This window comes from Pongo pygmaeus, chromosome 3 (assembly GCF_028885625.2).
Source record: "Pongo pygmaeus isolate AG05252 chromosome 3, NHGRI_mPonPyg2-v2.0_pri, whole genome shotgun sequence".
Lineage (NCBI taxonomy): Eukaryota > Metazoa > Chordata > Mammalia > Primates > Hominidae > Pongo > Pongo pygmaeus.
The window spans coordinates 161338557-161346761 of NC_072376.2; the positions used below are offsets into that span (position 1 = coordinate 161338557).

At 50.6% G+C, this 8205-nt stretch overlaps 1 protein-coding gene across 4 annotated transcripts in view; it reads right to left on the reverse strand.

The window, feature by feature from the left end:
• The window catches only part of NR3C2 (nuclear receptor subfamily 3 group C member 2), a 358928-nt gene extending 355266 nt beyond the window's left edge, over positions 1–3662 (reverse strand). For 2 of the 4 annotated variants that reach the window (XM_054486513.2, XM_054486512.2), the window contains exon 1: positions 3370–3662. The gene's annotated coding sequence lies outside the window, so the exon portion shown is untranslated. Of the gene's footprint in view, positions 1–1033; positions 1395–3369 lie in introns of those variants that run through there. The other 2 variants (XM_054486514.2, XM_054486511.2) reach the window with 1 other exon arrangement.
• Positions 3663–8205: the final 4543 nt, after the last annotated feature.

Consider the following 8205-nt stretch of genomic DNA (forward strand, 5'->3'; position numbering starts at 1 on the left):
TGAGCACACCTGATTTCTATTCACTCACCTAATTTACCGAGCCACCTGATCTTTCCAAAAATCGCCAAACAAAACTATGCCTCCCTTAAAGGAAAAAGCTCCACTTTAAATTATTTTTTAAAACTTCTCCTCTCAAGCTTTTCCATGACAGCTGCCACGATGTCAAACATAAAATTAAAACTTCACAGCAGGACTTCACAGATGGAGAATGCTGTTATCATTACTATGTAAATATCATCAATAACAGCACCTAGAGAAATGGCAATACAAAATGTTAAGAAGCAATTTGGTGCCTTTAAAATTCGGCGGTTTCAAAAGCTCGTCTGCTATCAAAAGTTTTCCTAACTCCTATGTCATAATAAATAATTAAAACTGATGGTGCCATAAACCATTATTATTTAAATCTGGTCTTTTTAAATTGAGTAGGGAAAGCCACGCACCTAAAATTCAGTAGCAGAGTAAGGATGCCACCAAAAGAAGCTTCGTCCCTTCTCCCTTGCCCTTAAAATTCCAACTGATGCCATAGGAAGCCTAGCCTGTCTCAAGAGTTTCGCGAATGCTAGCGAACGGGAAATGCACGAATTTCCAGAGCCCCTTTTATACAGGATCTATTAGGATCTATATCTCCTTCAACTGCCCTTAGCCGCTACACCTCCGGCTGAGATTTGGGAGCTTCCGCAATTGATAAAGGAAAGAAATATTATTCAAACGTCCTTTAAAAATTGTACAAGGAAAATGATCCGAAATTCATCTTTGGGTAAAGGGAAGGGTGGTAGACCTCCCACTGCCAAAGGCAGTTAAAAGCTGCTAGTTGGAGGGCATTTATCCAAAGTGGCCAAACTTTCCCAAAATAGTCCTCTGGCGGCCAAAGGGGGAGAAAAGTGGAAAACCAAAACAAAACAACAAGCACACAGCACCATACTGACTGTGCCTCCGGATTACGCAGCCACTTCTCCCTGCAAAGTGCACGCTCCCGCGCCGCGGCCGCACGCCGAGCAGGGCAAGCGGTGCCCCGCTGCGCGCCCCTACACACCTGCCTCGGCCGGGGTCCGTCTCTCGCCGTCTACCTGTTGCAGCGCTTGCCACCGCCACGAAACCCCTGCTGCGGAGCCCCCCTAAATCCAACCACATCCAGGCCAGCGAGTGCCGCTCTCCCTGCAGCAGGAGAGCCCGAGGCAGCAACGCTCTTGCACCCAGGTGACTGACTGCACGGGCTTCCTCTGAGCAGCCTGAAGTTGGCTCCGGTCTCCCGGGCCCAATGACACCCCGGGCGCGGAGGGGCTGAGAGGAGGGGGCAGGGGCAGGGCCAGGGCGGGCAAAAAAGGGAGGGAGAGAGGGCGGGCGAAAGCCCGGAGGGGGAGTGGGCCAGCTGGAGGGCTGGCCCTTTTAAAAGCGGGTCACATGTCCAGATAAAGTTCAGGTTGCTATCCCGCCCCCCTGAACCCTTCCTATTGGCCCGAAGAGAAGCAAGGCTCCACGCCGCACGGGTCAGGCAGGCTTCTTATTGGACAAGCCAGGCTGTCAGTCACCAGGCGGGCGACATGACTGATACAAAGTTGCTGCGACACAGCCTGGACTCGGCAGCTTCCTTAAAGCCGCAGCCGCGGCGGGAGCTTGGGGTGCCGGGCGGTGGCTACATCAGGCGGCCTCCGCACGCTGCCCCCACCCCCATCGCTCGGCCGCCCCAAACTTGCTTACGTCCACCCTGCTCTCCTGGCCGACCCCAGGATATCTGGAGAGATGTGAAAACTGTGGTGACGCGGAAGAAGTCGGTTTTTCCGCGAGCAAAGTGTCGTCCCCTCACGCTCTCCACCTGCAGCTCCAGGTGAGCTGCAGCCCAGACCCTGGCGCCGCCCAACAGCGTCCGCGCGCGGGGAGGACTCTGGGTGGGCTTCACCCGACCCTCGAGGTTCCTCTCCCAGCCCCTTTCCACCGTCTCCAGAGTTACCTCTCAGTAGAGCAGCAGCAGCCTTCGCTGCCAGCGAGCAAGACGATCACGTTCACTCTATTTGAATTTAGTTTTAACCGTGCTGGAAAAACCCTTTAAACACAGGCTTCCTCCCATCCCTTAGACCCCTAACACCAAAAAAAAAAAAAAAAAAGAAAGAAAAAGAAAAATGAAAGAAGTGCCAGGGTCAAGAGCTGCTCTTCTACTTCCTTATAATTTTGTCACTGTACTTACTACTTTAGTATTGGATTTTTCCACTAGTTCAATTTGAAAGCAAGCTTACCATCGAGGATATTCACGTTATAATGGGTGGAGGGGGTGGGTCACATAAGTGGGAGAAACAGACAGGAGGGGGGAAGGAACCAAACTGTTTTCTAAGGATCGGTTGTCTGCATGAAGAAATTTCGGTTTCCCTCCAACCGCCCCCTCCTCGATTCTCCTCCCGCCCACCCAAATGCTGCAGTTACTAAGCAAAAGGATGGGGTTCCTAACTTTGATTTCTAAGGACTTTTAGGCTCCGCATATAAGGCCCCGTTATAGGCTCCCCGCTGGCCCGGAGTCAGCATCAGTGACGTATACACCTAAATCTGGTCCCCCGGCCCTTGGCGACCCGCAGCCAGGCGGCGGCAGCTGTGCGGCCTCCCGCCTCACCCTCGCTTCGCGCCCGCCAAAGCCCGAGGCGGGGGACGGGGGGACACCCTATGCCCAAAGGCCCCTCCTCTCCTTAACAGTTAGTTAAGCTTCGGGATTCCCGACCCCTAACCCAGGGCTGAGACTTGAACTCTCAGCCGCTCCAGTCAGGAACTCCCTGGAGATAGGGGCGACAGCGGCAGCGCCGCGAGCTGGTCCTGACCCCCGACTCTAATGCCCCTCGGTCCCCAGCGCGGAGCTGCCCCCGGCGTCCCCGCAGCCAGGAGTCCCCGCCGAGCGTCCCAACTTTCCTGCGGGGCCCACCATCACGCGCACTCTCCCGGCCCAGCGAACTGGGCATCGATCGCACGCCGGCAGAGCGCGGGCGGCGGGCGGGAGCAAGGGGAGTCCCGGACCTAGAGCCTGGGCACGCGAGGCGGCGGCGGCTCCGCAAGCGTTGCCGAATTATTCATTATTAAAGGAATGGACGTGTCTCTTTTACTAAGTTTTTATCTCCTTTGAGGAGGGCCGGTCTTGCCCTGGATCTCAGCTTCTTGCAAAATCTAGGTTAGAACCGTGCAGGGGCAGCCGCCGCGATCGCTCGCCCGCCACGCAGCACCCTTGCCCCAGGGCCGCCAGCGGGCAACTCGTCTCCTGCCCGCATCCCACCTCCGCTCGCCAACCCGCGCCCTCTGCCCTGGGCGCGCAACCTGCCTTGCCCGGGGCCGCCCCTGCGCTCTCCGGGCCCCCTCTCGCCGCTGTCAGCGCAAAGTGACTGTCGCTGCACTCACCTTTTCTAGGACATGGTGGGGAGGCTGGGGCGGGGGAAGGGGAACGGCTAGACTCCCGCCGCCGCTGCTGCCGCCGCCACCAGCAAGTCCAATATTGGCTGATCGGCGGTGAGGATGGAGAGGATGATAATCCCGGCAGTAGCAGTCGCCCTGCTGACGGTGGGTAGAGCAATAGTGCTGTTACCCTACAAGAGGCGGCGAGGCAGCGGCGCCAAGTCGCGCAGAGGGGAACGCGGGCACCCGCCCGCCCCCAGCTGCGGCGGCCGGGCCTCTGGCGGGCCCCTCTCCCGGGGCTGCGCGTCCGCCCGGCGTTGACAGCGGCGTCCCTGGGAGCCGGGAAGTCCGGCAGGAGGATCCCGCGCCCGCCGCTCCGCAGCGCCACTCTCCGCGCCTCCTCCCCGGGCCCTGGGTGGCCGGTGACAGCTCGGGCGGCCGAGCGCGTGTGTGAGGGGGCGGTCGCAGGGGGAGCCTGCGCCCACCTCCCCGGGTCACACCCTCAAGAGCGGGAGGCGGCGGCACCGCGTCCGGCCACCCGCGGGTGGGAAACGGGCAGGGGCGCCGGCGGCCGCCCTCCCACTACGGCCACTGACAACCCAGAGGCCAAAGGAAAACTGAGCCCAAATACACGCAACCCCTTCAGCCCTGCCCGCAGCCCTCCAAAGTCCGGCCCTGACCTCGCTCCCGGCCTCAGGTGCAGTTCCCACCTGCGGGGGGAGGCGAGGACTGGGGACCTCGCGCGGGGGGCGGGAGGGAAAAGTTTTCTTTTCCTGCTCCTCGGCTGCCCACCCCGCGAGGCTGCTCCTCTCCCCGCCCCTCTCGGGCTCGCCGCGCCTCTGCCCCACCCCCGCCGTGGGGGGGCGCCGAGGAGGGAGCGGGCGTCTGTGCGCGGAGGCGTGCGGGGAGCTGCCTGGGGCGCGGCGGTCGCGACCGGTCCCGTCGCTCTGACGGCGGCTCAGACGCCCGCGGAGGCGGCTCGGCGGGGCAAGCCGAGGAAGGGGCCGAGCCCCGGGACCCCTCCTCCTCCGCTCGCGGCGCGCCGCGCGCCCCCGCGTCTCCTGGCGCGCCCCCGCGCCCTCGCGCCCGCCCGGGCAGACACCTACGCAGACGCGAAAGTGAAAGGGGGGCGACTGGGCCCGGCAGGCGGGCGGCCGGCGGCGCGCGGGCACGCGGCGGGGGACAGAGGATGGATGGGTGAACCCGGATCCCGGGATTCTCCCGCGCCCGCTGCCCCGGAGCCTCGCCGGAGTCCCACGCCCCCACCCCGGCCACGGAGATCACCACGTCAGGAGATATGTATGCGTGTGCATGTGTGTGCGCGCGTGTTCACGCGCGTGTGCGAGGTACGCTTCTGCCCCAGACTCGTCCCCCGCACCGTTATACACACCCTTAGATGGAAGACTGGGGGATTGGGAGGGGGGAGAAGTGTGAGTGTCACTACCACTTACCGGCTCCCCTGCTGTGGTTTCTTTTGACTCAGTTAAACCCCACGAACTGACCACACACACACCCCTTTTCTGGCTTGACACTCCTTCTGCAGGCTCTATTGCCCCCTTCCACCCCCGCCCTTCTTTGGGTTCTTTCCCGTTTTATTCCTAAATAGCTATGAAAGTTGCTAATCCCTTCCCACATAGACCCGTGTTAAACACCGAGCTGCCCCGTTAAAACAATCACTGGCTTTCTCCTTCCACATTCCCACTGTCCTGACAGCGAGCTTCCCATTGCCTCCATCACCTACACAATTTTGGCACGACTCGGTTTTTAGCTGGCTCAAGGTAACATTTTGGCCTCTAGTAAAACAACCTTTTGGCTTTTCTTATTTGTAGGAAAGGCTTCTAGGTTCATATTTACTGCATTCTTAAGGTATATCTTAAGATGGTGATCAAGAAAATATTTACGTATCAGATGTTTTGAAAAATAACATTCAGTGAGTTTTAAAAAGAACTATTTGGAAGTGTACTGATGTCTGCAAACTAATTTGGAAATGCGTGCATCAAAAATAAAATGCAGTGACATTGGTGGATTGGTAAAATGGACAGAAGGATGGATAGATATGTGATAAAGCATGTTGATAGTGCAATATTAATAGTAGAATGTAAGTGCTAAGTATACAGGTGTTCACTGTAAAGTTCCTTCAACTTTTTTGTGTGTTTGAAATTTTTCATAACACAATGTTGGATAAAAAGAACCCCCCCTACTTTAAGGTAACCTATATAATGTAAATTGTTTCCAAAACTTACAAATTGGGCATTGATTATTGTTTCCTCCTTTACAAAATGATTTTCTATAACAATTCTTAAGCTAGGTACTCCCACCACTATTTTAATCAATGATTTCAATTAAGGACAATTTGATCAAATTAGGGTGTACAGTGGGGTTATTATAACTGCAACATTTTAGAAATTGATAAGATTTCTTCCTGTATTTCTTTTGTCCATTTTACACACACACACACACACACACACACACACAAACTGTCTCAAATTTTCATCTTCCCTGCTTTTAAAACAGTTTGGTATTACAAAGCTAAGGTTGAGTTTTTAAGCAGATATGGATATTCTTTTGAAACTTTTTCACAAAATAGCTTGTGGGGATTCCATTTGCCCTTATTTACAGTATCAGCTTATCTTACCCCTTGAGAGAGATGTTAGGGGATCTTGCAATTATTAATAGGCAAAGCTTTATTTGTTTTTTGATATCTGAGTCTTTAAACATTTGCCCAAACATTTGAATGATTAAGTTTCCCCCCAGGTAAACCACTTTTATATTTTCCTCTGCTGACTATGAGACAAAAGGTGGTCCTGTGACACCCTGAAAAGCGAACAACTTTGGGATAAGATCTGAGTCTCCCTCATCTGAAGAGAAGTTGATACTGGTTTTGCTTGGAATCACCCCACAAGTGATGCCTCAGAGGGATCTCTTCAAAGAAGATGGGTTTTTAGATGGTTAGGAATACTCTTCATTCCAATGCCCATTCATAGAGAGCCCAATCAACCGAGAAATATGTGTGCCTAGCAGTGTCAATGTTTAGTTGTTTTCTGAGATGTCTCTTAACAAAGTTTGTTGCTTTCGTCTTTTTACGTAAGTGTATTTTTTCCTTGCAAAAGGATAGAAATTTTTTCAAGAAAAATAAAAAGAAAGGAGAATTATCGCACGGAAAAGGACGTTAACTTCGTCTCCTGTGTAGCTGCCAAATAGCTGAAAGCTTGAAGCAGCATCAGACATCTCCCTTTTGACAATTGCTCTCCCTCTATTCACAGTCGCTGAACCTCAGGACACCTCCCTCCCCCATCCCATTAATGTCAAACTCCCTGAGGTTTGCCACTAAAGTGCACGACTCAGCGTTTGCAATTTACATGTGTGACATCACATCCTCTATTATGTAACTTCAGATACAAAGCCTAATATCATCTAAGTTTGTGTTGGAAAAAATCCTCCCTAGCTCTCTATTTCAGCTTTAGCAGAGCCACCCCTTAGTTCTCTGCTCCGAATCCATTCCTTCAACAGCTGACACTGAGGGGTGCGGGGAAAGCCATGGAGTTAAGCTGCAAAATTATAAGCCAAAAAAAAAAATTGAACATGTATATGTTGAAATGTATTATGTACCTCTCCATTATCTATTTACTGACAAGAAAGTAAAGACCAATAGGTAGCATATAATTTAATCATATTCAATAATTTTTAAAAGTTAAAGGCTAAGCATTTGGTCCTAGTTAACTTCATTAATAAGCCTAGCCATGCTGGCATTTTTTTTTTCTTTCTTTCTAAAAAGCTGGTATTTTTTTTTTTCAGTCTCTTACCAGCTGTTGGAAAGAGTTGAGAAAGACAGGGAGAGTCAGAAAGAGAAAGGAGGGGGGTGTTGGAGAGAGAAGATGAATAGAGGAATAATATAAGATAAAACTTCTTCTTTGTTTATTGCAAAACACACATGTTACAGTTTATAAACACTGCAAGTAAATAAGTAATTGTAGACAAGAAGATAAATACAAAACATATCAGGGTTTTTGTTAATATCCAAAATAGCCCAAACTCAATTTTCTAGACTACTCGGAATATTTGTATTAGCTTTGGTTATTCATTAATTTCTATATTTGTTTACCTTACTATTTATTCATCTGTCTACCTTAATTCCATCTGTAGTCATTTTAAATAGAAAATATGCAAACTTAATACATTTTTATGGCCAGATTTTGAGATGACAGAGCACCAAACAGCACATGCATCACAATTAGTATGCCATATTATTAGAAGCAAATCAGATTTCACTGTGCCTACACTGATGTTCTAAATTTAGAAATAATGTACAGTAGTTGAAAAAGGGGAGGAACTTAGAGCAGTATATTTTAATAAAAATAAAGACATTTTCAGTTTCTTTTTTTTCATATATTCTTGGTTTAGTACAAGAAATTTATCACCTTTAAATAACTGTGCTAATCTTACATAAATAATTGCATGATTTGTGTGCTCATTAAAATTATGCCTTGAAGCTGTTTCTGCAATATTATGTACAGTAACAACCACAAAAAAAGTGAGACAATCCAGTGGGTCAGGTGGGGGAAATGTAAGTCTCTGTTGAACTTGATGAAACACTCATTTAGAATTTCTCATTAGGACTTCACAGGAGCAGTTAGCTTTTCAGTAGTTGGCACTATATTTTTAGCAGCATTTTAACAGCTGTCAGTAACAACTAAGACAACATCTTTGTCAACACTATTTTTTAAACTCTAGCAAAGATGATTGCAAAAAAATGCTTCAGGATTTAATCTTTAGCCATAAAAAAACTTACTGTGATATAAAATGTTATTAATGCATTGGGGCAGACAATAAGGTATCCACATA